General features: G+C 44.9%; 1 protein-coding gene across 1 annotated transcript in view; it reads right to left on the bottom strand.

Moving 5' to 3' along the window:
- The window catches only part of THY1 (Thy-1 cell surface antigen), a 95,559-nt gene extending 70,808 nt beyond the window's left edge, over positions 1–24,751 (bottom strand). Inside the window, exon 1 of the mRNA XM_063435843.1 lies at positions 24,686–24,751. The gene's annotated coding sequence lies outside the window, so the exon portion shown is untranslated. The remainder of the gene's footprint in view (positions 1–24,685) is intronic.
- Between the last annotated feature and the right edge of the window lie 798 nt (positions 24,752–25,549).

Here is a 25,549-nt window from a genome sequence, read left to right as displayed (position 1 = left end):
TAAATGTATTATCTCCTCCGGATACGGGGAGGAGTTGTTGTACGGCATAAAAGCCCGAGTTACCGAATAAACATTATTCCTACTTTGACCCTCAACACAGAGTCTCGTCTCGTGCTTGGAGGGGATGACTATTACTTGGATATCGTAATTATGGGGAACCTGTTATGCTGTAGCTAACTTCGTGCTTGGGGGAAAGGACACCTTCTCAGCGGCGTAAACCCCTACTACACCGGGGTGCCGCTACAGATGTATTTTTGAATGGCCTATCTGATGTAATCCTTGATGAGGTTGCTACCAGAGAACTCCCTGAGAATTTAGAGGATTTAATTTCGTTCATCTCTCGTATAGATGAACGTCTAAGAGAGAGACAGAACACTCGAGAGAGGAACCAGAGACCTTCTTTTAGGTTAGCTCCCGCTTTTCCAAGTCCTGACTCCACGATATCTTTGCTTACTGAACCTATGCAGATAGGGTATACCCGCCTCTCTGAGGAGGAAAGACAGCACAGGAGAAGAGAGGGTTTGTGTATGTATTGTGGGGCCAAGGGTCATTTACTCTCGAACTGTTCTAACCGCCCGGGAAACGCTCGCACCTAAGTCTCTCTAGAGGACAGGCCTTGGGTGTTTCTATTTTGTCCTCTACTCCTAATTATAAAGATCACAGGCTTCTGCTACCAGTTTCCTTAACTTGGGGGAAGGAAGTAGTAAGGGCTATGGCATTGATAGATTCCGGTGCTGCTGAGAATTTTATTGACCAAGCCTTTGCTAGTAAGAACAATTTCCCATCCCAGCTAACGGAGACACCTTTGGCCGTTGAGGCCATAGATGGTAGACCACTACTAGACCCTGTTATCTTTCGTGAGACCATACCCATTGATTTAAATGTTGGTATCCTACACGTGGAGAATTTATCTCTTATGCTCATTTCGTCTCCTTCCGTTCCCATAGTTCTGGGGTACCCATGGTTGAAAAAACATAACCCTATTATCGATTGGGAGTTAGGAGAGATACTCTCATGGGGCCAGGGCTGCCAGGATCGGTGTTTGTGCAAGGTTTCTCCATTAGCTAATATTAACATACCAGAGAATCCTACTCAGTCCACAGAAAGACAAATACCAGACCTTTACCTAGACTTAAGGGCAGTGTTTGACAAGAAGAATGCCGATTCTTTGCCTCCACACAGGTCATTTGACTGTAAGATTAAGCTTCTACCCGGCACTATGCCTCCGAGGGGCCATGTATATCCTTTGTCTGTTCAGGAAAACTCGGTTCTAGAGGAGTATATTCGGGAGAATTTAGAAAAGGGATTCATCAGGAGGTCTTCTTCTCCGGCCGGGGCTGGGTTCTTTTTCATTAAGAAGAAGGATGGCACGCTGAGACCATGTATTGATTACCGAGGCTTGAATAAAATAACTGTCAGAAATGCCTATCCTATCCCACTGATTACCGAGTTATTTGATCGTCTTAAGGGCTCCAAAATCTTCACCAAGTTAGATCTCAGAGGGGCTTACAATTTGGTGAGAATCCAGCAAGGTCACGAGTGGATGACGGCATTCAATACCCGGTATGGCCATTACGAATACACTGTTATGCCATTTGGACTATGCAATGCGCCTGCAGTATTTCAAGATTTGATTAATGAGGTACTTAGGGAGTTTCAGCATGATTGTGTTATTGTTTACCTGGACGACATACTAATACACTCTAAGGAGATTGAGACTCACCATAGACAGGTCAGAAAGGTATTACACAAGCTGCTGCAACATGGTCTATATTGCAAATTGGAGAAGTGCAGTTTTGATCAGTCTCAGGTAGACTTTCTTGGATACGTGATTTCTGGGGAAGGTTTTAAAATGGATCCTGTAAAACTCCAATCTATTTTAGACTGGCCCTTGCCCAAAGGACTCAAAGCTATCCAAAGGTTTATTGGTTTTTCCAACTACTATAGGCGCTTCATTAAAGGATACTCCTCTATCATTGCGCCTATTACCAATATGACCAAACAAGGGGCTGATACTAAGTTCTGGTCTAAGGAAGCTCTTGGTGCTTTCAAGACTCTCAAGGAACTTTTTGCCTCGGCTCCCATTCTAGTCCATCCTGATACGACTCTGCCTTTCTTGCTTGAGGTCGATGCCTCTGAGACAGCAGTTGGGGCTGTTCTGTCTCAAAGGTTAGGGGTGGATAAACCGTTACACCCTTGTGGTTTCTTCTCTAAGAAATTTTCTGGGCCTGAGAGCAGATATGACATCGGGGAAAGGGAACTGTTAGCAGTCATTAAAGCCTTAAAGGAGTGGAGACATTTGTTGGAGGGGACCCTACACCCTATATACCCTCGGATATAGAACCCAAATATATATGCTCAACCGCATTATAAGGTTACAGGCAGTGTTTGAGATAATTACCAATGAGACATCACAAGCGCTCAATCTCCTAGCGAAGCATAATACTAGGATGAGGACAGCCGTTTACCAGAATAGATTAGCTTTGGATTATCTATTGGCAGTAGAGGGAGGTGTATGTGGGAAGTCTAACCTAAGCAATTGCTGTCTTCAAATAGATGATGAAGGGCAAGCAATAGCTGAGCTTACTAGCCATATGGTTAAACTAGCGCATGTGCCTACTCAGGTATGGAAAGGGTATAATCCAAGTAGTTGGTTTGGTAGTTGGTATGAGCAGTTTGGAGGACTTAAGGCATTGGTAGGTGGAGTCATGCTAATCTTAATGCTGTGTCTTCTTCTACCATGTCTTGTTCCTTTGGTAGTTAGGTCTGTGCAGGGCATTATAGAAAATATAGCAGAGAGAAAGGCTGCTGCACAGATAATGGCCATATATAGATATGAGGCTCTAGATCAGGGAGAACTAGTGCAGGAAGAAGAATGTTGAGGGATTCACGTCATTAGTCGCAAAGTCTGGTCTGGTTCATGGCAACCTGAGGTATATGCAAACTAAGGTTAAGTGATGCCTCCGTAATTGTGAAAATATCAGAGGCATCAAAGGGGGGAATGTGGTGGAATCTCGGTAAAAATAAATTTAGTAGGCCGAGATTACCACGTGACATGTGTACGTGCATATACTGGTGTATCGGTCGGTTGGTTGCACGTGGCAAAGATACGATCAGTAGTGTACGGAGCATGTGCGAGAATACCGGATGTAGTATTCCCCTCCTCCATTGTGCTGGGCAAGCCATGCGGTCAAGTTAGTTCTTGTTCGTTTGATTGGGTAAGAGAATGTGTGGGTGGAGCTTATTATGGGAGGAGTTACATGCTTATATAAGGAGCCTACACTATTGTCCGGGGCTCAGAACTTGTTGTATTTTGGTGACATTAGTCCCTCTGAGTCCCGATCGGTGAACCGAATAAAGAATCTCTTCCTTCCTGAAGAAACCTGTGTCCATCTCTCTGTGCTTGGCTTCCGTCATTTTATCCGGTATCAAAACCACATTACCTCAATAGCCAGGTGAAGCTAGGGGATGGGTTAATGGAGACAGAGAAGGGCCAGGCTCGTCAGTTATTAGAAAGTAAGCGACAGACTTTATCTAGCTAGCCACAAAGTAGAGACCCCTGGGCAAGCCCCACTCAGGCAACCTTCCTACCGTATCCCTGAAGCAGGCCGAGAGCAAATGCGGAAGGAGATACAGGAAATGTTACAACTAGGTGTCATCAAACCCTCTGACAGTCTGTGGGCCTCACCGGTAGTCCTTGTACCTAAGAAGGATGGGACCACCCGGTTCTGTGTGGACTACTGGCGACTAAACGACCGGACTGTTATAGACGTGTACCCGATGCCCCCGATAGATGAACTGCTAGATCGCATAGCCAGGGGACGTTATCTGACCTATTAGCTATCCCCAAGTCAGCCTTCATCACCCAGTTTGGCTTGTAGCAGTTTAGGGTCATGCTATTTGAGATGAAGAATGTCCCAGCCACCATCCAGCACATGGTGGATAGACTCCTTGATGGCTTCCAGGATTTTGCCTGTGCATACCTGGATGACATTGCAATCTACAGTGAGTCCTGGGAAGAACACTTATTTCACGTAGGGACAGTACTGGATCAGATTCGGGCCGCTGGCCTGACTCTGAAGCCAGACAAGTGCCATCTTGGCATGGCGGAGGTCCAGTATTTGGGACACAGGGTGGGTGTGAAAAGCAGCGACCAGAACCTGCTAAGATTAAAGCAGTCGCTAATTGGCCCACACGTTGTACTAAGACCCAAGTACTGGCCTTTCTAGGAACCGTTGGGTATTATAGACATTTCGTACCCGACTATAGCACCATTGCCAAACCCCTGACTGACCTGACAAAGAAAAACTCCTGCATGTGAAGCCACTTTCAGTCACTAAAACAAGCATGGTAAAACAAGCAACAGTAATGCTCCTGTTTTGGCTGCCCCAGTCCCTAACAAACGCTTTATTGTTCACACAGATGCTTCCATGTTTGGACTGGGGGCAGTCCTAAGCCAAATGGAGGAGGGCATCCTGTCGCGTATCTCAGTAGGAAGTTGTTACCCCGGGAGGTGAGCTACGCGGCAGTGTAAAATGAAGGTTTAGCCTTGGTGTGGGCATTGTAAAATACGTATTTGTACGGACAGGAATTTACATTGGTCACCGATCACAGCCCATTGGTGTGGCTGAACCGGGTCGCAAGAGACTATGGCCAATTAATGGTGGAGCTTGGCACTACAGCCCTAGAACTTCACAATCCACTATCAGCCTGGGAGCAGAATGGCAATGCTGATGGGTTGTACTGACAGACGGAACTCAGCACCTAACCTAAGTCCGGGCATCCCCAAGTTGACCTGAAAAGAGTCAAACTGGGTCTGCCGGATGTTCCACAAAGGGGGAGCACTGTGATGGTTCACCCTGTCCCTGGAATTACAATCCCTTTATTTCATTCGCCTATGTGTTCGGGACATTTCATTCACCTTCGTTTTTATTTTATTCCATTCCCCTACCGAATGAACTACCGAACAACCAAACCACCTGTATGAGGAGTGTGCCACTCATTAACCCCTGCCTCCCTTCTGCTTCGAGTGTATGCTTGTAAGAGCTGTTCCTTTAAAGCATCCCTCCCACTAGGGGGAAAAGAACATCTCTGGCAGCGGAACCCCTTTTCCCATTGAAGTGGCCGTCACAGCTAATTTAGCCATGTCCAGGTGACATCATTTCTGAAGTCAGCAGAGATTTTATCCTGCAGAGGGAGACATGAGGGGTCTGAGGAGAACCTAATGTGTTCTTTTTGTAAGCCCCATGCAGTGTAATCACCAGCTGTAGAGGGTGATCAAGGGTTCTATGCTCAACGCTGATCACAGTGTAGGAACATAGCTACAGGGGGAATTTAAATCAGATTACAACAATTTGTCATAATGTAATTTAGCAACAGAGAGGGAAATAATACTGCTCCTGCTGCAAATGTAAAGGCAAACCCAAGCTCTGCACTCTAAGGGATACCCTATGCTGATATTGACAAGCGATGTCAGCAAGAGTTTCCCTGAAATCAGTAAGAGATTACCTTTTGTTGAAATCAGCAAGATATTCTTTCTGCTGACATCGAATTCCATGCTAATCCTTATCCTAACAGTACTGATAGAATTAGGGTTAAGATTAGAGATAGATTAGGGACTAGGATTAGAGTTGGGATTAGGTTAAGGATTAGGCTAGGATTAGAGTTGGGATTAGAATTGAGAATTAGGCAATGAGGTCCACCTAGCCTTATTTACTTACCTTGTAAGAAAGAACTGGAGTCAACCTCATCTCTGGGGTCTAGTGGGGAGCTGATAGGATCTCTTGTCAATGACTGACCAGCACCTAGCGGCTCTGTACTGGTGCCGGGCCTAGGGTGACATCACATTCTGGCTCCAGTATCAATACAGAGTGCGCAACCTTAACCAGGCCGATTAGGGACACCCTCACGGAACTATTCAACAAGTTATTGGGCAGGCCGGCAACAACGCCTATTGAATTTGTTCAGGCTAACAGAACACTGAGGCCTAAAGGACCACCAGATGCTCCCTGAGGGAAGTAGTATGCTGTCTAGCCCACTTTCAGCTCAAGGAGGATATTTTGTGCAAAGCAAGGGGCACAAAGCAAGTCCTACTTAATGGAGTGGTACTACAATTGTATCCTGATCTGTCCCCCCCAACCTTGGCATATCGGCGAGCTATGCGCCCGCTCACTAGGGTCTCAAAAGCCAATAAAGTGAGATACCGATGGAACTTCCCTACGGGGTTGCAGGCCTCTACCCCTAATGGCCCATTTACAGTGAAGTGAGAGGGAGACATGGAAAACCTCATACAGGAATTACAATTGCCTCCGATACTCATGAACTGGCCTGACCCACTGGCCTTCTACACCTTCCACCAAGGGACACTTCACCCGGCCCCTCTACCCCCTAGGACAAGGAGATCCCGAATACAGGCCATTCAGCCCTCGGGAACACCCATATAAAGAGACCACAAGAGACACTCCCAGAGACAGGTGCTCTGATGATTCTGGCGCCCTACAGATGTGCACTGCTACATACCTTCTCCGAAATACCAGAGACATGACACTGTGGGGTCAAGGAGGACAATGCCGCCCAAAAAAACAGCGGACTGCAAAGGCCCTACCCAACTGCAAGTGAACTGCCAAAGTGGCCTCCCGCACACGGGATAGAGCCACAACCCATGGCCCACACTGATGCTGAAAGACTATGACATGCAAGGAGGTGGGCGAGGGGAACTTCTCGAGGGTTGGGTATGGGACAAGATGCACAAGTATGCCTCCACTTTTATCAAAGCACCCATCTCCCACTAACTAAGGATTAAGCAATGGAGGGGTAAGGGGGAGGGGATTTTGGCCCGCTGCACCTCCTAGACCGTAAAGCGCAGAGAGAAAACCTTGGGGGAATCCACAGTACTGCCTTACCTGCTAACCCACACACTGATGGTTTTAGACCCCCTATCCTGCACATATACTCCTGGGGGGGGAGATCGGTTGCCCAGGCTGGGCTTCGCTGCCATGGCTCACCCGACCTGTAATCAATGCTCAGAGAGCAGGCCGGGGGCAGCAGATATGGACGGAGCCCGAGACACGACACTTAGGAAGGGTCAAAGGTTGGAATCGGTACTTTGGGAGCCAAGGAAACAAGGGGGGGAGGGGGGTGGAGAGTCAGGGGCCCGACCAGTTGGTGTGACACGCAGATACACACACACTGGCATATACAAACACAGACACACACACATTGACACACAGACAAACACCGACAGTGTATATTTGTGTGTGTATGTATGTGTGTATCTGTGTTTGTATGTGCCAATGTGTGTCTGTGTATCAAGGTGTGTGTATCTGTGTTTGTATATCTGTGTGTCAGTGTGTATGAATCTGACACATAGATACACACACACTGGCACATAGTGTCAGGGTACCTGAAGTCTCTACCTCTGAGAGAGGCAGAGACTTAGAAGTTTATCCGTCCAGAAGGGTTGTTTCCTCCGTTCCTCGCGGTCCTTCCGGTCATTTACACGCCGGCCGCGAGGGATCCACTTCCTTTTGTAACACGACGCCCAGCACTCGACGTCATGATGCCAACCCGGACCGACCTGTCACTCAATTGTCTGGAGACTAATCAGGACTCGTCGGAGGCGCGTCTACTCTCCTGAGCCAGGGTATTTAACAGTGCTTCTTCCATTTGCTCATTGCCCTGTCGTGGTTCTAGCCTGTCTAGTCTCCCAGCGCTCTTGTATTCCAGTTATCCTTTTGGTTCCGACCCGGCTTGTTTGTATTACTCTGCTTATCTCTGTTACCCTTTGACTCGGCTTGTTCCTCGCTTACCTGTCTTCTCGTTCCCTCGACCTCGGCTTGCGTTTGACCATTCTCTCTATCTCCGTACGTTAGTCCGGCCATTCTAAGGTCCGGTATATGTACCTTTCTACTGTCTGTACTCTCCTCCACCAGAGGAGACGCGTACTACTTCTATTTCCTCTGTGAGTTCAGGCCTAGAGGTAGCCACTGTAGGTGCCTCTTCCCGTATTACCCCACCAGTACGTTATGGTGGTTCACCTGAGAAGTGTCGTGGTTTTTTAAACCAGATCAGTATCCACTTTGAATTACAACCTCGCTCCTATCCTACAGATAGGGCGAAGGTTGGATTTATTATCACCTTACTCGTTGAGAGAGCTCTGAGATGGGCCAACCCATTATGGGAGAATGATAACCCGTTAGTATATAATTATAATGCCTTTGTAGCTGCCTTTAGAAGAACTTTTGACCCTCCTGGTAGAAAGGTCAATGCAGCTAGATTACTTTTGCGCCTGAGACAAGAGAACCGAACACTTGTGGATTATGCACTAGAGTTCAGGTCTTTGGCGGCAGAAGTTAAGTGGAATGAGCAGGCTTATATAGATGTATTTTTGAATGGGCTATCAGATGTAATCCTTGACGAGGTTGCTACTAGAGAGCTTCCTGAAAATTTGGAGGATTTAATTTCGTTCATTTCTCGTATTGATGAGCGTTTAAGAGAGAGACAGAACACTCGAGAGAGGAACTTTAGACCTTCCTTTAAATTAGCTCCCGCATTTCAAAGTCCTGATTCCACTACCTCACTGTTTCCTGAACCTATGCAGATAGGCAATACTCGCCTCTCAGAAGAGGAGAGACAGTACAGGAGAAGGGAGGGATTGTGTATGTATTGTGGAGTCAGAGGTCACTTACGCCTGAATTGCCCTAATCGCTCGGGAAACGCCCGCACCTAAGTTTCTCTAGAGGACAGGCCTTGGGTGTTTCTATTTTGTCCTCTACTCATAACTATAAAGATCACAGGCTTCTGCTACCAGTTTCTTTAACTTGGGAGAAGGGAGTACTAAAGACCATGGCTTTGATAGATTCCGGAGCTGCTGAGAATTTTATCGACCAGGCCTTTGCTACTAAACACACTATCCCATCCCAGTTAAGGGATACACCCTTGGCCGTTGAGGCCTTTACTTGAGCCTGTTATCTTTCGTGAAACCATACCCGTTAACTTAACTGTTGGTATCTTACACGAGGAAAACTTATCGCTTATGCTTATTTCGTCCCCTTCTGTTCCCATAGTCCTGGGTTACCCATGGTTGAAGAGACATAACCCTATTATTGATTGGGAGTTAGGGGAGATACTCTCATGGGGCCAGGGTTGCCAGGAGAGGTGTTTACGGAGGGTTTCTCCATTGGGTGTAATTAACTAAAATTAGTTCTACCCAGTCTACAGATTTACAGATACCGCCTCTGTACCTGGATTTAAAAGCAGTATTCGACAAAAGGAATGCTGATACTCTACCTCCACACAGGACTTTTGATTGTAAAATTAATCTACTACCTGGTACCATGCCTCCGAGGGGCAATGTATATCCTCTATCCACCAAAGAGAATTCAGTTCTAGAGGAATATATTCGGGAGAATCTAGACAAAGGATTCATTAGGAGATCTTCTTCTCCTGCCGGGGCTGGTTTTTTTTTTTGTTAAAAAGAAGGATGGTTCCCTTAGACCTTGCATTGATTACCGAGGTTTGAATAAAATAACCATCAGAAATGCCTATCCGATCCCCTTGATTACCGAGCTGTTTGATCGCCTAAAGGGCTCTAAAATTTTCACCAAGTTGGATCTCAGAGGGGCATATAACTTGGTGAGAATCCAGCAAGGACACGAGTAGATGACAGCGTTCAATACCCGTTATGGGCATTATGAATACACGGTCATGCCTTTTGGTCTTTGTAACGCACCGGCAGTATTTCAGGATTTGATTAATGAAGTATTCAGGGAATTTCAACATGATTGTGTTATTGTGTACCTGGACGACATACTTATACACTCTAGAGAGATTGAGACCCACCACAGACAAGTCAGAAAGGTATTACACAAACTTCTTCAACATGGGTTATACTGCAAATTGGAGAAATGTAGTTTTGACCAGTCTCAGATAGACTTTCTTGGTTACGTGATTTCTGGGGAAGGCTTTAAGATGGATCCCGACAAACTCCAGTCTATTTTAGATTGGCCATTGCATAAGGGACTCAAGGCTATTCAGAGGTTTATTGGTTTCTCCAATTATTATAGGCGCTTCATTAATGGATACTCTTCTATTATTGCGCCTATTACCAATATGACCAGACAGGGGGCTGACACTAAGACTTGGTCTACTGAAGCTCTCGTTGCTTTCAAGACTCTCAAGGAACGTTTTGCCTCTGCTCCAATTTTAGTCCACCCTGATACAACTCTGCCGTTCCTACTCGAGGTCGATGCCTCTGAGACAGGCGTAGGTGCTATTCTGTCACAAAGGTTAGGGGTGGACAAACCACTACACCCTTGTGGTTTTTTTTCCAAGAAACTGTCTGGCCCTGAGAGCAGATATGACATCGGTGACAGGGAATTATTAGCGGTCATTATGGCTTTAAAGGAGTGGAGACATTTATTGGAGGGGACCTTACATCCTGTTACCATTTTAACGGATCACAAGAACTTGTCCTATATTGGGGAGGCTAAGCGACTGTCCGCCAGACAAGCTCGTTGGTCATTATTCCTGACCCACTTCAATTATGTGCTTACTTATAGACCTGGTTCTAAGAACTCTAAAGCCGATGCTTTGTCTCGCCAATATGAACCTTCTACTATATCCGAACCTGTTCTTTCCTCTATAGTTCCGAAATGCAATATTATCGCTAACACGAATCTCAGGATTCACTCTCCGTTACTTGCCGAGATCTTAAAGCTGCAACATCTAGCCCCTAAACAGACTCCCGGGGGTCGACATTTCATTCCTCCTGCTCTTCAACTGGAACTGTTACAATGTTTCCACAACAGCAAGGTGGCTGGACATCCTGGCATTCGCAAGACGTGGGCTTTGATCTCTAAAGACTTCTGGTGGCCTGCTTTACGTAGGGATATCAAAGATTTCATCGGTGCGTTTGAGGTTTGTACTAAGACCAAGCAACCTCATACGCTTCCATGTGGATTTCTGCATCCCTTAGAGGTTCCAGAAAAGCCGTGGTCCTGTTTGGCTATGGACTTTATTGTCGATTTACCTATATCTAAAAAACAGACTGTTATCCTCACCGTGGTTGACAGATTCAACAAGATGGCTCACTTCGTTCCTCTGCCTAAACTTCCGTCTTCTCCCGAGTTGGCAGAGATATTCGCAAGGGAGATTTTTCGTTTACATGGGATACCCTCCCAAATTGTATCTGACAGAGGTTCCCAATTTGTTTCTCGTTTTTGGAGATCCTTCTGCTCTCAACTGGGTATCAAATTGAATTTCTCTTCCGCCTATCATCCTCAGTCTAACGGAGCTGCTGAACGCACCAACCAAAAGATTGAACAATATTTACGTTGTTTTGTTTCCGAACACCAGGACGATTGGGTCGGTTTGATTCCTTGGGCGGAGTTCGCGCACAACAATCTCGTTTGTGATTCTACTCATTCAAGCCCCTTCTTCATGAATTATGGCTTTCATCCATCCATTCTTCCCTCGGTTTCTCCTTCCCAAGGGGTACCGTCGGTTGATGTTCATGTTGCCAATCTGAGGAAGTTGTGGGATCAGACTCGACAAATTCTTCTGCACAATTCTATGCTGGTTAAGAAACACGCTGATAAACGTAGAAGGTCGGCTCCGGTTTTTGTTCCAGGCGATAGAGTATGGTTGAGTACTAGAAACATTCGTTTAAAAGTGCCTTCCATGAAGTTCGCTCCTCGTTATATTGGACCTTACAGGGTTCTGACTCGAATTAACCCAGTTGCGTATCGTCTAGCTCTCCCATCTGCCTTACGCATCCCTAACTCCTTTCATGTTTCATTGCTGAAACCGCTAGTCTGCAACAGATTTTCCTCCGCGGTATCCTCTCCTCGCTCTGTTCAGGTGGAGGGTCAGGAGGAGTATGAGGTCAACTCTATCATCGATTCTCGAATCTCCCGGGGGAGATTACAATATCTGGTCGACTGGAAAGGATATGGTCCTGAGGAGAGGAGTTGGGTACCTCAAGAGGATGTTCATGCTCCTCGCCTCCGCAGGGCGTTTCACTCCCGCTTCCCATCTCGTCCCGGTTCCTTCCGCCCGGTGGGCGTATCTGAGAGGAGGGGTACTGTCAGGGTACCTGAAGTCTCTACCTCTGAGAGAGGCAGAGACTTAGAAGTTTATCCGTCCAGAAGGGTTGTTTCCTCCGTTCCTCGCGGTCCTTCCGGTCATTTACACGCCGGCCGCGAGGGATCCACTTCCTTTTGTAACACGACGCCCAGCACTCGACGTCATGACGCCAACCCGGACCGACCTGTCACTCAATTGTCTGGAGACTAATCAGGACTCGTCGGAGGCGCGTCTACTCTCCTGAGCCAGGGTATTTAACAGTGCTTCTTCCATTTGCTCATTGCCCTGTTGTGGTTCTAGCCTGTCTAGTCTCCCAGTGCTCTTGTATTCCAGTTATCCTTTTGGTTCCGACCCGGCTTGTTTGTATTACTCTGCTTATCTCTGTTACCCTTTGACTCGGCTTGTTCCTCGCTTACCTGTCTTCTCGTTCCCTCGACCTCGGCTTGCCTTTGACCATTCTCTCTATCTCCGTACGTTAGTCCGGCCATTCTAAGGTCCGGTATACGTACCTTTCTACTGTCTGTACTCTGCGTGTTGGATCCCTGTCCCGATCCTGACACATAGTGGCACACCGATACACACATCTTGACATGCAGTGTGTATCTGTGTGTGTGTGTATCTGTTTGTCAAGGTGTGTGTATATTTGTTTGTATGTGCCGGTGTGTGTCAAGGTGTGTGTATCTGTGTTTGTACGTGCCTGTGTGTGTATCTATGTGTCAGTGTGTATCTGTGTGTGTATGTATCTGACACAGAGATACACACACTGGCACATAGTGGCACACAGATACACACTGACACACAGACAACACACCTTGACACACAGATACACAGATACACATACTCAGATACACATACACACACTCAGATACGCACAGTGACATATACACACACTTGCACCAACAAATACACACACGGGCACATACATACACTCAAAAACACACATTGACACATACACACAGTGCCAAATACACACACTGACACATTCAGATACACACACACACTGACATAAACACACACACATAGGCACATAGAAACTCACTGATATACACTGGCACTGGCACATACACACACACACACCAATACACACACACTCAGATACACACAGTGACACATACACAAACCTTGACGCACAGATACACACACACTCTTTGACAAACACACATACACTTACTGAAAAACACACATACAAACACATATACACTCCCTAACAGACACACATACAATTTATAATTTTACATTTTTTTTACTCCACCCTACATTTGGGAGTGCTGGCATGGATTCCCTATGACCCTGTGGTCCATTGGGGCTGCGGAGCTGGTAATGCGATCCATGGGGTCCAGTGGGGCTGCTGAGTGGCTGGCGTGCGGTACAGTGCGGGTGGCGAGGGAGCAGTGAACTTCCTGCTCAGCTCCCTCACGCACCTCTTAGTAATGCCGGAGCCGTTGTAACGTCATATTCCGGAGAGAGTGCTCCTTCGCCGTCCGCTGCCATTTTATTTTTTAAAAGTTTTGTGGAACCTCATTTGTGTTCTCGTGGAACCCCAGGGTTCTGCGGAACACTAATTGGGAAACACTGGTCTATAGGAAAGTGAGAGAGTCATATGGGCCACTGGTGGCACTGTGCGCATCCGCTCCCCAACTCCTGTTCCTAGTCGTCACATCTAAGTGGTGTATCCTCACGAGAACCACTAAACGCTTTCTCTTTCCTACACTACTCTCTATACTTACACTTTCCCTTACTCTTTTTACCCAGCTGTCCCCCCACCACCCGTCACACCGCTCCTAATCCCCCTCCCACACACACAGACAGTCAGGGCCGCCTGAGTGCATTCATTACCACCTCCGTTGACCAGACACGATGGCACTGACACCAGCCCATCTTACCATCCTTGCCAAGCTGGAGAAATGCTCAGAGGCACTGCTAGGGCCTCGATTGTCATGATTCAGGAAACACATTTTGGGGAAGGGGACAAACCCAAATTGACCAACCACCAATTCCCAACCATGGGGGTAAATCTAGGGGCACTGCTATATTGATAGGCAAGCGAATACAATTCCACAAGGGGGATTGCATGCTAGACCGTGAAAGCTGGTACCTGTTTCTAAAGGGCACAATCGCGGGACAGACATATGAATTTGCAAACATATACGCCCCTAACCGAAAACAATACCTTTTACGTACTCTATTACGTACTCTATGTAAGCTACAAACCTTCATAAAAGGGATCCTCGTGCTGGGGGCGACTTCAACATAGTGTTAGACCCCAAATAGGACTGCTCCACGGGCACTTCTCATATTCCAACCTCAATTCTCCCATGCAAGGGAGACACCAACAGACAATTAGGAATTATCCAATCACCAACTGGTTACATCCTACACATCCCCTCCCCTTAGCCTGAGAGGTAACATAATTAACCGTACAGTTAAAACACACATTTTACCCAATTTCTATAACTCCACAATTATACAATGCATTCATATAAAAATTACATTGTCAGAATCAGCATACATAGGGAACAAACATATCCAAAAATCATTAGAATCCGTTCAGCCGTTCCGGAGTTAGCCGGAAGTCATATTTTGACCGACCGCACGCACATTTTCATGCCCAAAACAGTTCCAGAGATTTGAGCTGTGCGGCCGGTCTATTTCCCATGTTAAAGTCAGTTCAAACAAACGAACGACAGAGAAGGTAAAACTTCAGCGGTGTTTGTGCCATCGAGTATCCGATCCGACGGCAAAACACAGCTGACTGCGTTCGACTAAATAAAATGACTGCCGCCACGTGTTCAGTTTTCGAATGGCGGCCACTTCGACTACTTTGGCACTTTGGCTGCATCCGAAGTGCCAGTTTAAAAGTACAGATACTTTCCCCGGGAGTTAAAGGGCCAGCAGCAACACAATAAAAATCAGTTATGCCCAAATACCGTTTTAAAAGGGCAATACATCCAGGGGCCATAGTCGCAGGGCAGGAGGCGGGCAAGCAGGCCCCTCCAAAAACTCATGAAAGGGGTGAGTTTGCCACAACTATTAAATCCCTCCTGAGACTGTTGGAGAGCCCATCACCCCAACAAGAAGGACTACGCCTTCTTCTCCCACACACACAATTCCTACACTCGCCTAGACTATTTCTACACAACACAATACACCCGCCCCTTAGTGGTGGACGCTGAACACGGAGTGGCGACGTGGTCAGACCAAGCCCCAGTAATAATTAGTCTGAAACCCCTAAGTGGTGGCTCAACGACTACTTGCTATCCCGACTGGACCTGACAGCATGCATACGGCATGTTCTCAGGGGATACCTTGAGACTAATACCCCAAAATAGACATCCCCGACGATCAGGTGGGAGGCCCATAAAAGTGTGGTGAGGGGGCATTTCATACAACAAGGTGCAGAACTTAAGAAACAAAATGAAGCTCAGCTGACTGCTCTCCTTGAAGACATACACACACAGAAGACATGAACAAATGACCCAACAACCAACCCACCAGGCAAAACACCTACAACTGAGACGGGACTTAACCTCTCTGCTGCACTCCAAATTCCACATAGACGTGGTTGAACACAGGGCCTTTCTTCTCCCTCCACAGGAATAAGAGCGGCAAACTTCTAGCCATAATACTAGTCAAGAGGAGACAGTTGACATACATTGATAAATTTAGAGACAGACAGGGCACCCTACACTGCCTCCCGACTAAAACCCTGGAGAAGGTACGCACCTACTACTCTGACCTACACTTGCTGCCACAAACCCGCACTGACGAGGTGAAAGCAAGACTACGGGACTCTATTCAGTCGTACTTGATAGCACATCCACTGCCATCCATCGACAAAGACATATTGAACCTACTAGATGAACCGATTTCCCTGGAGGAACTAGCACTGGTGATAAAAAACACTAAACCGTGCAAAAGCCCCAGCAAAGATGGACTACCACTGCAATACTACAAAAGTTTCCCTGACAGTCTATACCCACCATTGTTGGCCTCTTTCAACGCGGTAAGAGAAGGCCAATGAATACCAAAATAAGCACTGACGGCACATAATACTATCATACCCAAAGAGTGCAAGGACGGAGAGCATTGTGGAAACTATAGACTCATCTCACTCATCAACTGCGATATTAAAATCCTGGCTAAGATCCTGGCGACGCGGCTCCAGATGCATATCCCGACGCTGCTGCCCTCTGTTCCCCCTGCTCTTCATCCTTGCCCTTGAACCATTCCTGACGCATGTTAGACGGGACAGGAACATTACTGGGATCATGACTGGGGACATCCACCACTAGGTGCCTGCATTTGCAGATGACATCCTCTTCTTTGTGTCTACACCAGAAATTACACTACCCAATGTCCTAAAAGCTTTTAGGGATTTGGAGACATTTCCAACTTAAAGATCAACTTCTCTAAATCCTATATCCTGAATGTTTCAATGCCAAGTAACCGCACAGATCCCCTACGCCTAAATTTTCCATTCCAATGGACCGACCATAGAATTCGGTACCTGGGCACATGGCTGACCAAGCGGAGTGGGGGACTATTTAAGGAAAACTTTACTCCCATGCTGGAGACATTCCAATGGGAGATGAGGGCTTGGGCCTACCCACACATATGGCTGGGAAGGGTCCAGGTTATAAAAATGAACTTCCTCCCACACCTCCTCCAGCTGTTCCAAGCCATTCCCATCGTGATCCCAAGATCCTTTTACAACTCTCTCCTATCTACACTATAGGTCAATACGTATGGAACGGGAACAGGCCGAGAATGAAACTCACTACACTCATGTTACCCAAGGATAGGGTGGCCTGGCACACCCACCTCCAACGTGTGAAGGAGTGGGCATAAAATAAGGTCCGCAAGCTTTGGAAGGCAGTGGAGGAGGAGGAGGCTGGCAGACCGGTCTCAGTCCTGCCCTGGGGTCCGGGAGACCTTGAGGACACACATACACACACACACCCCCGACAGACATAAACAAAGACACATACATACATACACACACACAGACACATACACACAGACAGACGCATACATACAGAGACACACACAAACACACACCCCCGACAGACATACACACACACATACACACATACAGACACATACATACAGACACATACATACATACGCACATACAGACACATATATACTGAAACACAGACACATACAGAGACACACACATACACACACACACACATATACAAAATGTTTCCTATTTCTTACCTTCCTCCTGCGCGGCTCTCTGATAGCTGGGAGGAGTAACGGGCAGTCACTTCCTCCCAGCTCTGTCTGATGTCATCACAGGGGGCCCTGTCACGCTGGGCACTTAAACAGTATGACCGGGTCTCCTGGAAAACCATACCCATCGGGTAGCCCTAACAGCATGGGCCACCCGATGGGCCTCTTGAACGCCAACAAAACATGAAGGCGGGTACCCGGTCGCAGGGATTTTTGTAGTGCATAGCGTAACATACAGCGGAACTTGAACATTTCTTAGTAGTATACACATCCAAACAATGGCAGGGTCATATCCGTAAATGTCTAGATAACTGCACTTCTTTTTTTGGTTTATAATATGTAAGAATATAATATAATTATGACAAGGCAATATAAGACAAAATATGTAATCACCTGGGTACGGACATATATCCACGTGAATACAGAGAGCTTATTTGGCTACAAGTCACGTTAAGAATAGTCTAGCCTCTTTATGTGAAAATAATAAGAAGGCGAGTAACAGGGGGCGATGGGTAAAGCACAAACTGTCAGTCGAATGTCAAGAAGGACATGTCACGGTAAAATATTGGGCACGACTTGCTGGCAGTTAAGGTGGCAGCAATACAAAGCTTGGCTGGATATTAGAGCTTAATAGACAAGCTTGGCATTGAAGTCTAATTGCCGTGTAAGAAAAGGTATCTAAGTAAAGTTATATGCTCAGGTGTAGGCATTAGAGTAACGGGCAGTGTGTAAAAGCCACTGGTCACTGGAATGCCCCAGCTTTAAAGTAAAGATGTCTTTCTCTGTATTCTGGCTAGGCTGATGGTAGAAAGGTCCTAAGGTAAACCCATGTGTGGATGTGAGTAAGCCTATATATAAATACAGTGAATATATGTGGTACATTCTGAGCAGTACTACCGCTTAAGTAAAATTCGATTGGCCATTTTGATACATTTTTTTAAATTTTTTTAATATAAATATATTTTATTTTTTATAGAACCAAGGAAATTTTATATATATTATTTAAATTTCTTTTATATATTTTTAATAAATAATTCTGGTTATTATATACACATTTCCATCTTGCCAAGTTTAAAAAAATATATATTGTCAATATTATACTGTGTATCTATATTTTCTTATCTTGTGTAAGATTGGTCTAGTTAAAAAAAAAATGTAAATAATTTATTTTGCAAATTATCAGTACCTAATCCAAGTGTTTATAAGCCCACATAACACCTTTTATTCTACATTATCCCAATTATGGGCAAAGTTGCCCACTAACAATATGGACGCTAAAGCACTTCCTACAGTAGAGAGACACAATCAGCACTAACCCGGAAATGACGTCATATTGGTGCCGGACCTGTTCTATCAAAAAAGCATACCCTGTGAAAAAGACATACCCTCGTCACTTCCGGTGACGCGGCCGCACCGGAAGTGACGTCCATCCAATGGAGGAGGAGGTGTGCCGCATCGCGCAGGCGCACAACCTCCAGGTAGGGAATTTTAACAGCGAGCAGGGGAAATTAATGCCGCAGTGCGCACGCACGTCATAGTACTCCCGTCGGAGGTACACTGCGCGCGTGCGCACTACTGGGCAGGGAGCACTTCGCCATCCGCGCGTGCGCCCAACGTCACTTCCGGTGCGGCCGCGTCACCGGAAGTGACGAGGGTATGTCTTTTTCACGGGTTTATTGGGTTAAATCTAAAAAACAACTAGCAAAATTTGCAGTTCTCTTGTTTGCAGCATTTAAAAACCCTCACTTCAAACCCACATACCTGCACTAACCTGGATTACAGTCATACCACCCACACACCTGGAGTATCCCCAAGGGAAAATAAATACACCCTACCAGACCAACCACAACACTACTCACCCTGGGCATGTCACTATACCTATTTGTTAAGAGAAAATGTGCTTACAAACTTGAAACATGAACGCTAACGCTAAAACATGTACCTGCTTGCTCCCATTTTACAACTATGCTCCGAACTGTATTTTGTAACCATGTACTACCAAGCACAAAAAAAAACAAACAAAAAAAAAACCCTCACTTAACTCCGCCCAGATGTTCTGTGGTTGTCCAATCACAGACTTTCCAATGCAGCTCATTGAGAAGTATTTTGAAGTCTAGCTCTACTGAGCTAACCAAACCAGGGAGTAACTTGATCTGATGTATGCTTGAAAGCTAAGAGGTTGTAACCATTTCAATTCATAAAAGTGTCAGTTTCTAAAATCTTAACTTTTTGCAAAATGAAAAAAGGGGCACACTGCAGACATACACATAAGAACACAAATAATCAAAGCCACACACACACAATCACATACCTGCATACATAATCAAATAAACATACACATAATAACAGACAGACTGTAGCAGAGAGCTGGTCTTTCACAGGTTAACTCCACTAAAGATCCCAGTAAGGCTCAGGAACAAGTTATAAAATACCATAGCAAGCGAGGTAATCCACGAATATCCCAATACGGATCCCAATGACTGGACGACACACAGCATCAGAAGCAGAACTGAACTTTTAATCACTCAACCTTTTTTTAAAGCATTCTCCCATGCAAGGGAGGGATTTACAATAATTATTACAGTAGCCAATCATACATGAGTTGCCGCCCACACATTCCCTCCCCTTAGCCTGACTCATAATCCTATTATGCAGGACACAAATTCCCTGGGTTTCTGGATGTACCCCTAAACATAGGGGTACCCCTTTAACCCCTTAAGGACCAAACTTCTGGAATAAAAGGGAATCATGACATGTCACACATGTCATGTGTCCTTAAGGGGTTAAATATTATATCCTCAGGTAGCCCTGATCTGGGTGAGGGAAATATCCAAAAATCACCCAGATCAGACCAGGGGTTCGGGAGATTTGTGGAAGTAGTAAAAAGACCGACCGCACTGGAGGTAACAGCCGAAATTGGTTCCATGCATTTTGGCCCTGCGGTCGGTAACAGAAAAAGGGAATAAACTGCACAAATGACTTGGGCTATGGAGACTGGAGAGGATTCGAATGAATCCCCTTGTTTGTGTGTTTCTGTCTACCGAACGGGTAGCCGTTCGTAGTAGTTTCTACACAAATGTATGGGCAGTGTGGAGGTCTTAGTGGTGTTTGCCTAGCTGAGTGTCCGATTTGGGTTCCAGACACTCCACGGCAAAACACCGCTGTTCGGGAGTTTAAAATGGCCGCCGCCACGTGTTAGTTTCCCGAATGGCGGCCACCCAAAGGACAAAACACACATTACACGAATCACCAATTACCCGTTTGCAACATTGTTGCGAACGGTAATTGGAGGCACACTTATTCCTGGGTGGTCTGGTTGTTCGGTAGTTTAACTCAATATAATGAACGGAGTGATTTTACCGAACAATCAGCGAATGCTGCATACACATAAATACATAAGGCAAAAGTTAACAGAAAACTTATGAAGATACAGAATTTTGAGGACAGCCCAATGCCCCCCGCTACACAGACATCCACCTATAGCCACACAAACACACACAATCACAGACAACAACACAATCACACACACAATCATTGACATACCCACAAACACACACACAATCACAGACATACACACACATAATCACAGACACACATACAATCACAGACACACACATGACGGAAATATACACACAAAATCACATTCATATACACGAACATTTACTTGTTAAGATGTCCACCCGGCCTCCCTACCTTTCTCTGGGAAGGCTGGAGTGGATCTGCTCCCTGGTGACAAGTGTGTTCCATGTGCACCCTCTAGTGATGCAGATGCCTGGATAACATTATATCCTGGCTACCGGCACACTGTAGGGTTCTGCATGGAGAGCACAGGAACATTTCCCACAACACCTGCTTTCTTCCCTCCATCTAAACTGGACAATGTTATATTTTGCTTACTTTGCGACGGTGCTTACTATGCCAAGTTTAATTAACAGTGCTCCTTCCCCTAACCCTTTTTAAAATACAGTGGTAAAATATGCTGCTGCTGTATTATGACAAGAGAAAGAGGATGCAATAATTGTATAAATGTGTTCATGTTTTTCCTTGCTCCAGATCTATACTATACTGATTCTAATACCATGGAAATAATGATTCTCATAGAGAAATAGTCTGGCTACAAAACAGGAACTGGTTGAGATCTGAAGAGTAAATTACAGACAAGCAGCCTAGGAGCTTCTAATCTTTAGAAACAAAAGTGAAAAAGTATTGTTTCTATAGAATTTCTCAACACTTTTTACACAAGTGCAAAATAGTGAATAACATGCAACAAATTCACATCGAGCATTTCATAGTGATTTCATGCTCCCTCAGAATGAGCCTTCTCACCACTTCTGCCACGTTTATGCGCACTATTATACCAAAGCTGTGCTATTAATAATAGTATAGGGTTTTTTCAGACTTAAAAAGGTATGTCGAAAGAACCATCGTCACTGGGATTTGGAGAGGCCTGCTTGCCAGCCTCTTGCCCTGTTGACTATGGCCCCTGTGACATATTGCCCATTAAAGGCACTGTTTCTGCCCCTTGGACTTTTAACTGGAACAGATTCAAACATGTGGTGGCGGCCATCTTAAATTGTCCAGCAGTGTTTTGTCATCGAGTGTATGGAACTGTTTTGGGCATGGGACCATGTGCATGGTGGGGCAAAAATAAGACTTCCAGGAAATTCATGAACCCCTGAACCGATCTGGGTGATTTTTGGATATGTTGTTCACCCAGATTGGGGCTATCAAGTGATATGGGGATATGTTGTATTTTGGGGTACTTTTTGGGGTTTGAAAAAAATGTATGTTTTTTTCTGCTTAGAATTAATTGAGTTAGTCCATTGTCTTAGTTATTTGTATCACAGGCAGAGGGGAGGGATTGTGTGCTGTATGTGGGAGTGTCGGACATTGTTGTATTGTTCTGATTGGTTTGTGTCCTTTGTGTGCTTGTGTTCCATCAGGTCCAGGGGGTGGGCCTGAGGAATTGTATAAATTGTGAGTGCTGACTTGCATTAAAAAGACCTGTTCTACCCTTCATGTAGTCTTGGCTCATGTTTGGGGGATTGGAGAACTACACTCTGGGGATTGCTATAATCACTGTACTCCCCAGAGTATAATCTCTAGCTCTTGTATGAGCTGTTCCTGTTCTGCTATCTGGACTAAGGAGAGGTTCACCCACTGGAAGCTGGAGCCCGGTCTTAGGTCCAGGGTGGGTGGAGGATGGCGAAACCCCAACCAAGCTGCGTCGGTTTGTGGGGTTTGCGGTGGTTATGGTTTCGAGTGTGGTGCTGATGGTCCTTAGCGAGCAGTAGGAGCATCATTCGACGGAGGCACCCAGTCGAGGTGGCAGGCGGTTTGTCACAAAAGGTAACTCATTGTAGTTATAGTAGTTTTTGCATACTGATGCTGGTTAATATCAGGGGTGTTGCTAGGTGGAAAGGGGGCTCACAGGGGCTGGAGTAAAAAGTTGGACACTGAGTCTAATTGTGCTAATTGTGGCCCCATTTAAGTTATTCCAGTCCATAGAGAAATAATGCATGCCTCCCAACAGCCTGATTTTGGGGTGCTGTCCCATGGTCCTGCTTTAGTTCCCTGGTGTCATGCATCTGTGGATACCAGGGAACTGACATCGGGCAGAACAGTCCGAGAGCATCATTAGATGGGCTCATGCTGTGCAGCGGGCACTAGGACCATGCAGGGAGCACTACAGCAGCGTTCTCTGCATGATCCGCCCAACCCCCTTTTTACTCTTTGGGTTGAATCCACCCGCGTTTTGGACAAGACCGCCCCTTTCCATATAGCTCCACCCATTGTGTTGTTGGCATCACTAGCAAAGCACTGGTGATGCCACCTAAGGACACCGCCCACTCAACCTGATTTCCTGAGGGCAGAAGTTGGGAGGTATGGATTATATGTTACATAGTTTGTCACAGTGCCACATTAATGTTCCATATTTTAAGTAAATTATACAGCACAGTGTAGAACTGTTGTGGGCGCAGGGTTAGTTAACACATCAAGGCTTAGGGTTAACACAGCAGGAGTGGCGTTAATGAATCTATGTTTATATAATACTCTGAATTCATCCACAAATTTGGTGTCACTGTGTGAATTATAAAACATGCTGAGGTTGATTTAGTCACAGTTATTATATTTGGGCGGGCCATAACATTTAACCTTGGACCGAAGAACCAAGCCTATTAATTTCCCTGGTTATTATATTAGATATTATAGTTGAAAAAGTTAATATATGACTCCTTAAATTAATGAGCATGCACTCAAAACAATAGAAGCTGATTTATTTATTTTGATAAGTATCAATGATCACTTTGCTAAGAGAGTTATTCCTGACATATCATAATTATGCTGAGAGCATAATATGAAAACAGTTATCACTACACCAATAGCGTGTGTATTGTTTTGTATTTCATGAATAGTTTTTTTCGGAAAACTAAACAAGAGATTTAAAATCAGAATATAATCTTTTGTTACGTCGAAGGTCACGTGATGATACACTAGAAAACACTATTTTCAAAATCACTGTTATGAATTCATGATGATGATTGACTAAATCATAGATTAAACAACTGTATTCATTCAGTAATTAAATTAAGTGAATTACAAACATTTTGTAAGTCAATAAGGTAAATTCAAAGTACAACTTACTACAATTCACCCTTTAGTGAATAAGCCATAAGTCTTGTCAGTAAAACAAGGGTAAGAAAAAAAAAGTTACGTAATTTTTTTAGATGAAAGGATCACACTAATTTTAATATCTGAATATATGAAACATCTCTCTTGAGTCACAATTATTCCTACATAATACCAACCCATAACAGTGTTTAATAGTGTTTAATCACTGCACAAGTAATATGTATAAAGAAGAAAACTTAAAATTCAGTACTATTGCAATGAGCAGGAAACCCATGTCTCTGAAATGATTTAAATAAAGGAAAAATGTCTTAATCTCAGACTAACATCCCTTCACACAAGTAACACTGTCCTGTTCAAGGACACCATTCACCTGGCATGCAATACATCTATCTTCTTGGTTAACATATCTCTGGGCTATTTTTTTTTTTTAAAGTTCTATTATATTGTTTAGATATCTCTATCTGTTCTATAACCAAAGTATGATTGTATCATCTCAGATATTATAGGAGAACATGCTCCCATCCCAGCTATGTCTTACCTGGGCTTGCCCTGTCAAAGAATAGGGGGCAGTGTGTCTGCATCATCTGTCCCATTTCTAAACAGATAAAATGGCTTTATCTCTCTACCTGCCCCAATTAGAAATGCTGCCCCTTTGCAGTCTCTATAATCAGAGTGCTTGTCTCATACAGTGATCCCCATGCAGACTTGCTCTTATTTCCTGCAGTCTCGTTACCTTCCTCCCTGAGAATGTCCGTCTATCCTCTGCAGCTCCTCTCTGCCGCAGTGTTCAGCAGTTCTCTGCAGAGAAGGGAGGGAGACTTGGCCTCTCTCCAAAATAGCAGCACTGTAGATTCAGACCATCAAAGATAGTTTTAGTATCTCATGTGAGGATGGGAGAAGAAGGATATATATGTAGTACCAAGGAGAATGAGATAGAATGTGGATAACAGGGGTGGGAGGAGAGAAATAATAACACAAACAAGAATATTTATCAGTCATTTGTTCATTTTTAATCTTCCCTTAATTTTTTTAATTTATTTTAAATTTATTTTTTAACATATTTATTAGTTATATAGCTCCATACATATAAGCAAGGTCATGTATCCTACATATGTGCATTTTTTGACAGCAGGATCTTCTGTACACTTGACTCCACAGTTTAGCAGTCTGCATGATTGTATTCTAATATTTTTTTTTAAGTCTCAATGCTGACAGTAATGTATCTGTGAAGGTACTGGGTGATATCATTATTGATATCAATATTGGTGGCATCCCTTATTCTAAATCTATTATGTGTGCTATTCTGTACAATGCAGTCCTTAGCAGGCTTACATGACTATTTGTATAACCCTCTCAGCATCAAAGGGATTTCAGCACTAGAATCCTCTGGTTGTGAAAGATTTTAAAATATGATAATTCAGCATTGAATTCCTCTAGCGGTATAGTTACACATCCTGAAATTTTGGGAAAATTGACAAGGAAACTCCAAAAGTAAAGCAGCAACCTTTAGTGTAGTGTTTACGTTTCCTAGAGTCTTCCTTTTTATTTAGAATACTGGGCAGACTAGATGGGCCGAATGGTTCTTATCTGCCGTCAC

Source organism: Pelobates fuscus, chromosome 11 (genome assembly GCF_036172605.1).
Source record: "Pelobates fuscus isolate aPelFus1 chromosome 11, aPelFus1.pri, whole genome shotgun sequence".
Classification (NCBI taxonomy): Eukaryota; Metazoa; Chordata; class Amphibia; order Anura; family Pelobatidae; genus Pelobates; species Pelobates fuscus.
Note: the sequence above shows the minus strand (reverse complement) of the source record. Positions and strands in the feature narration are given on the sequence as shown.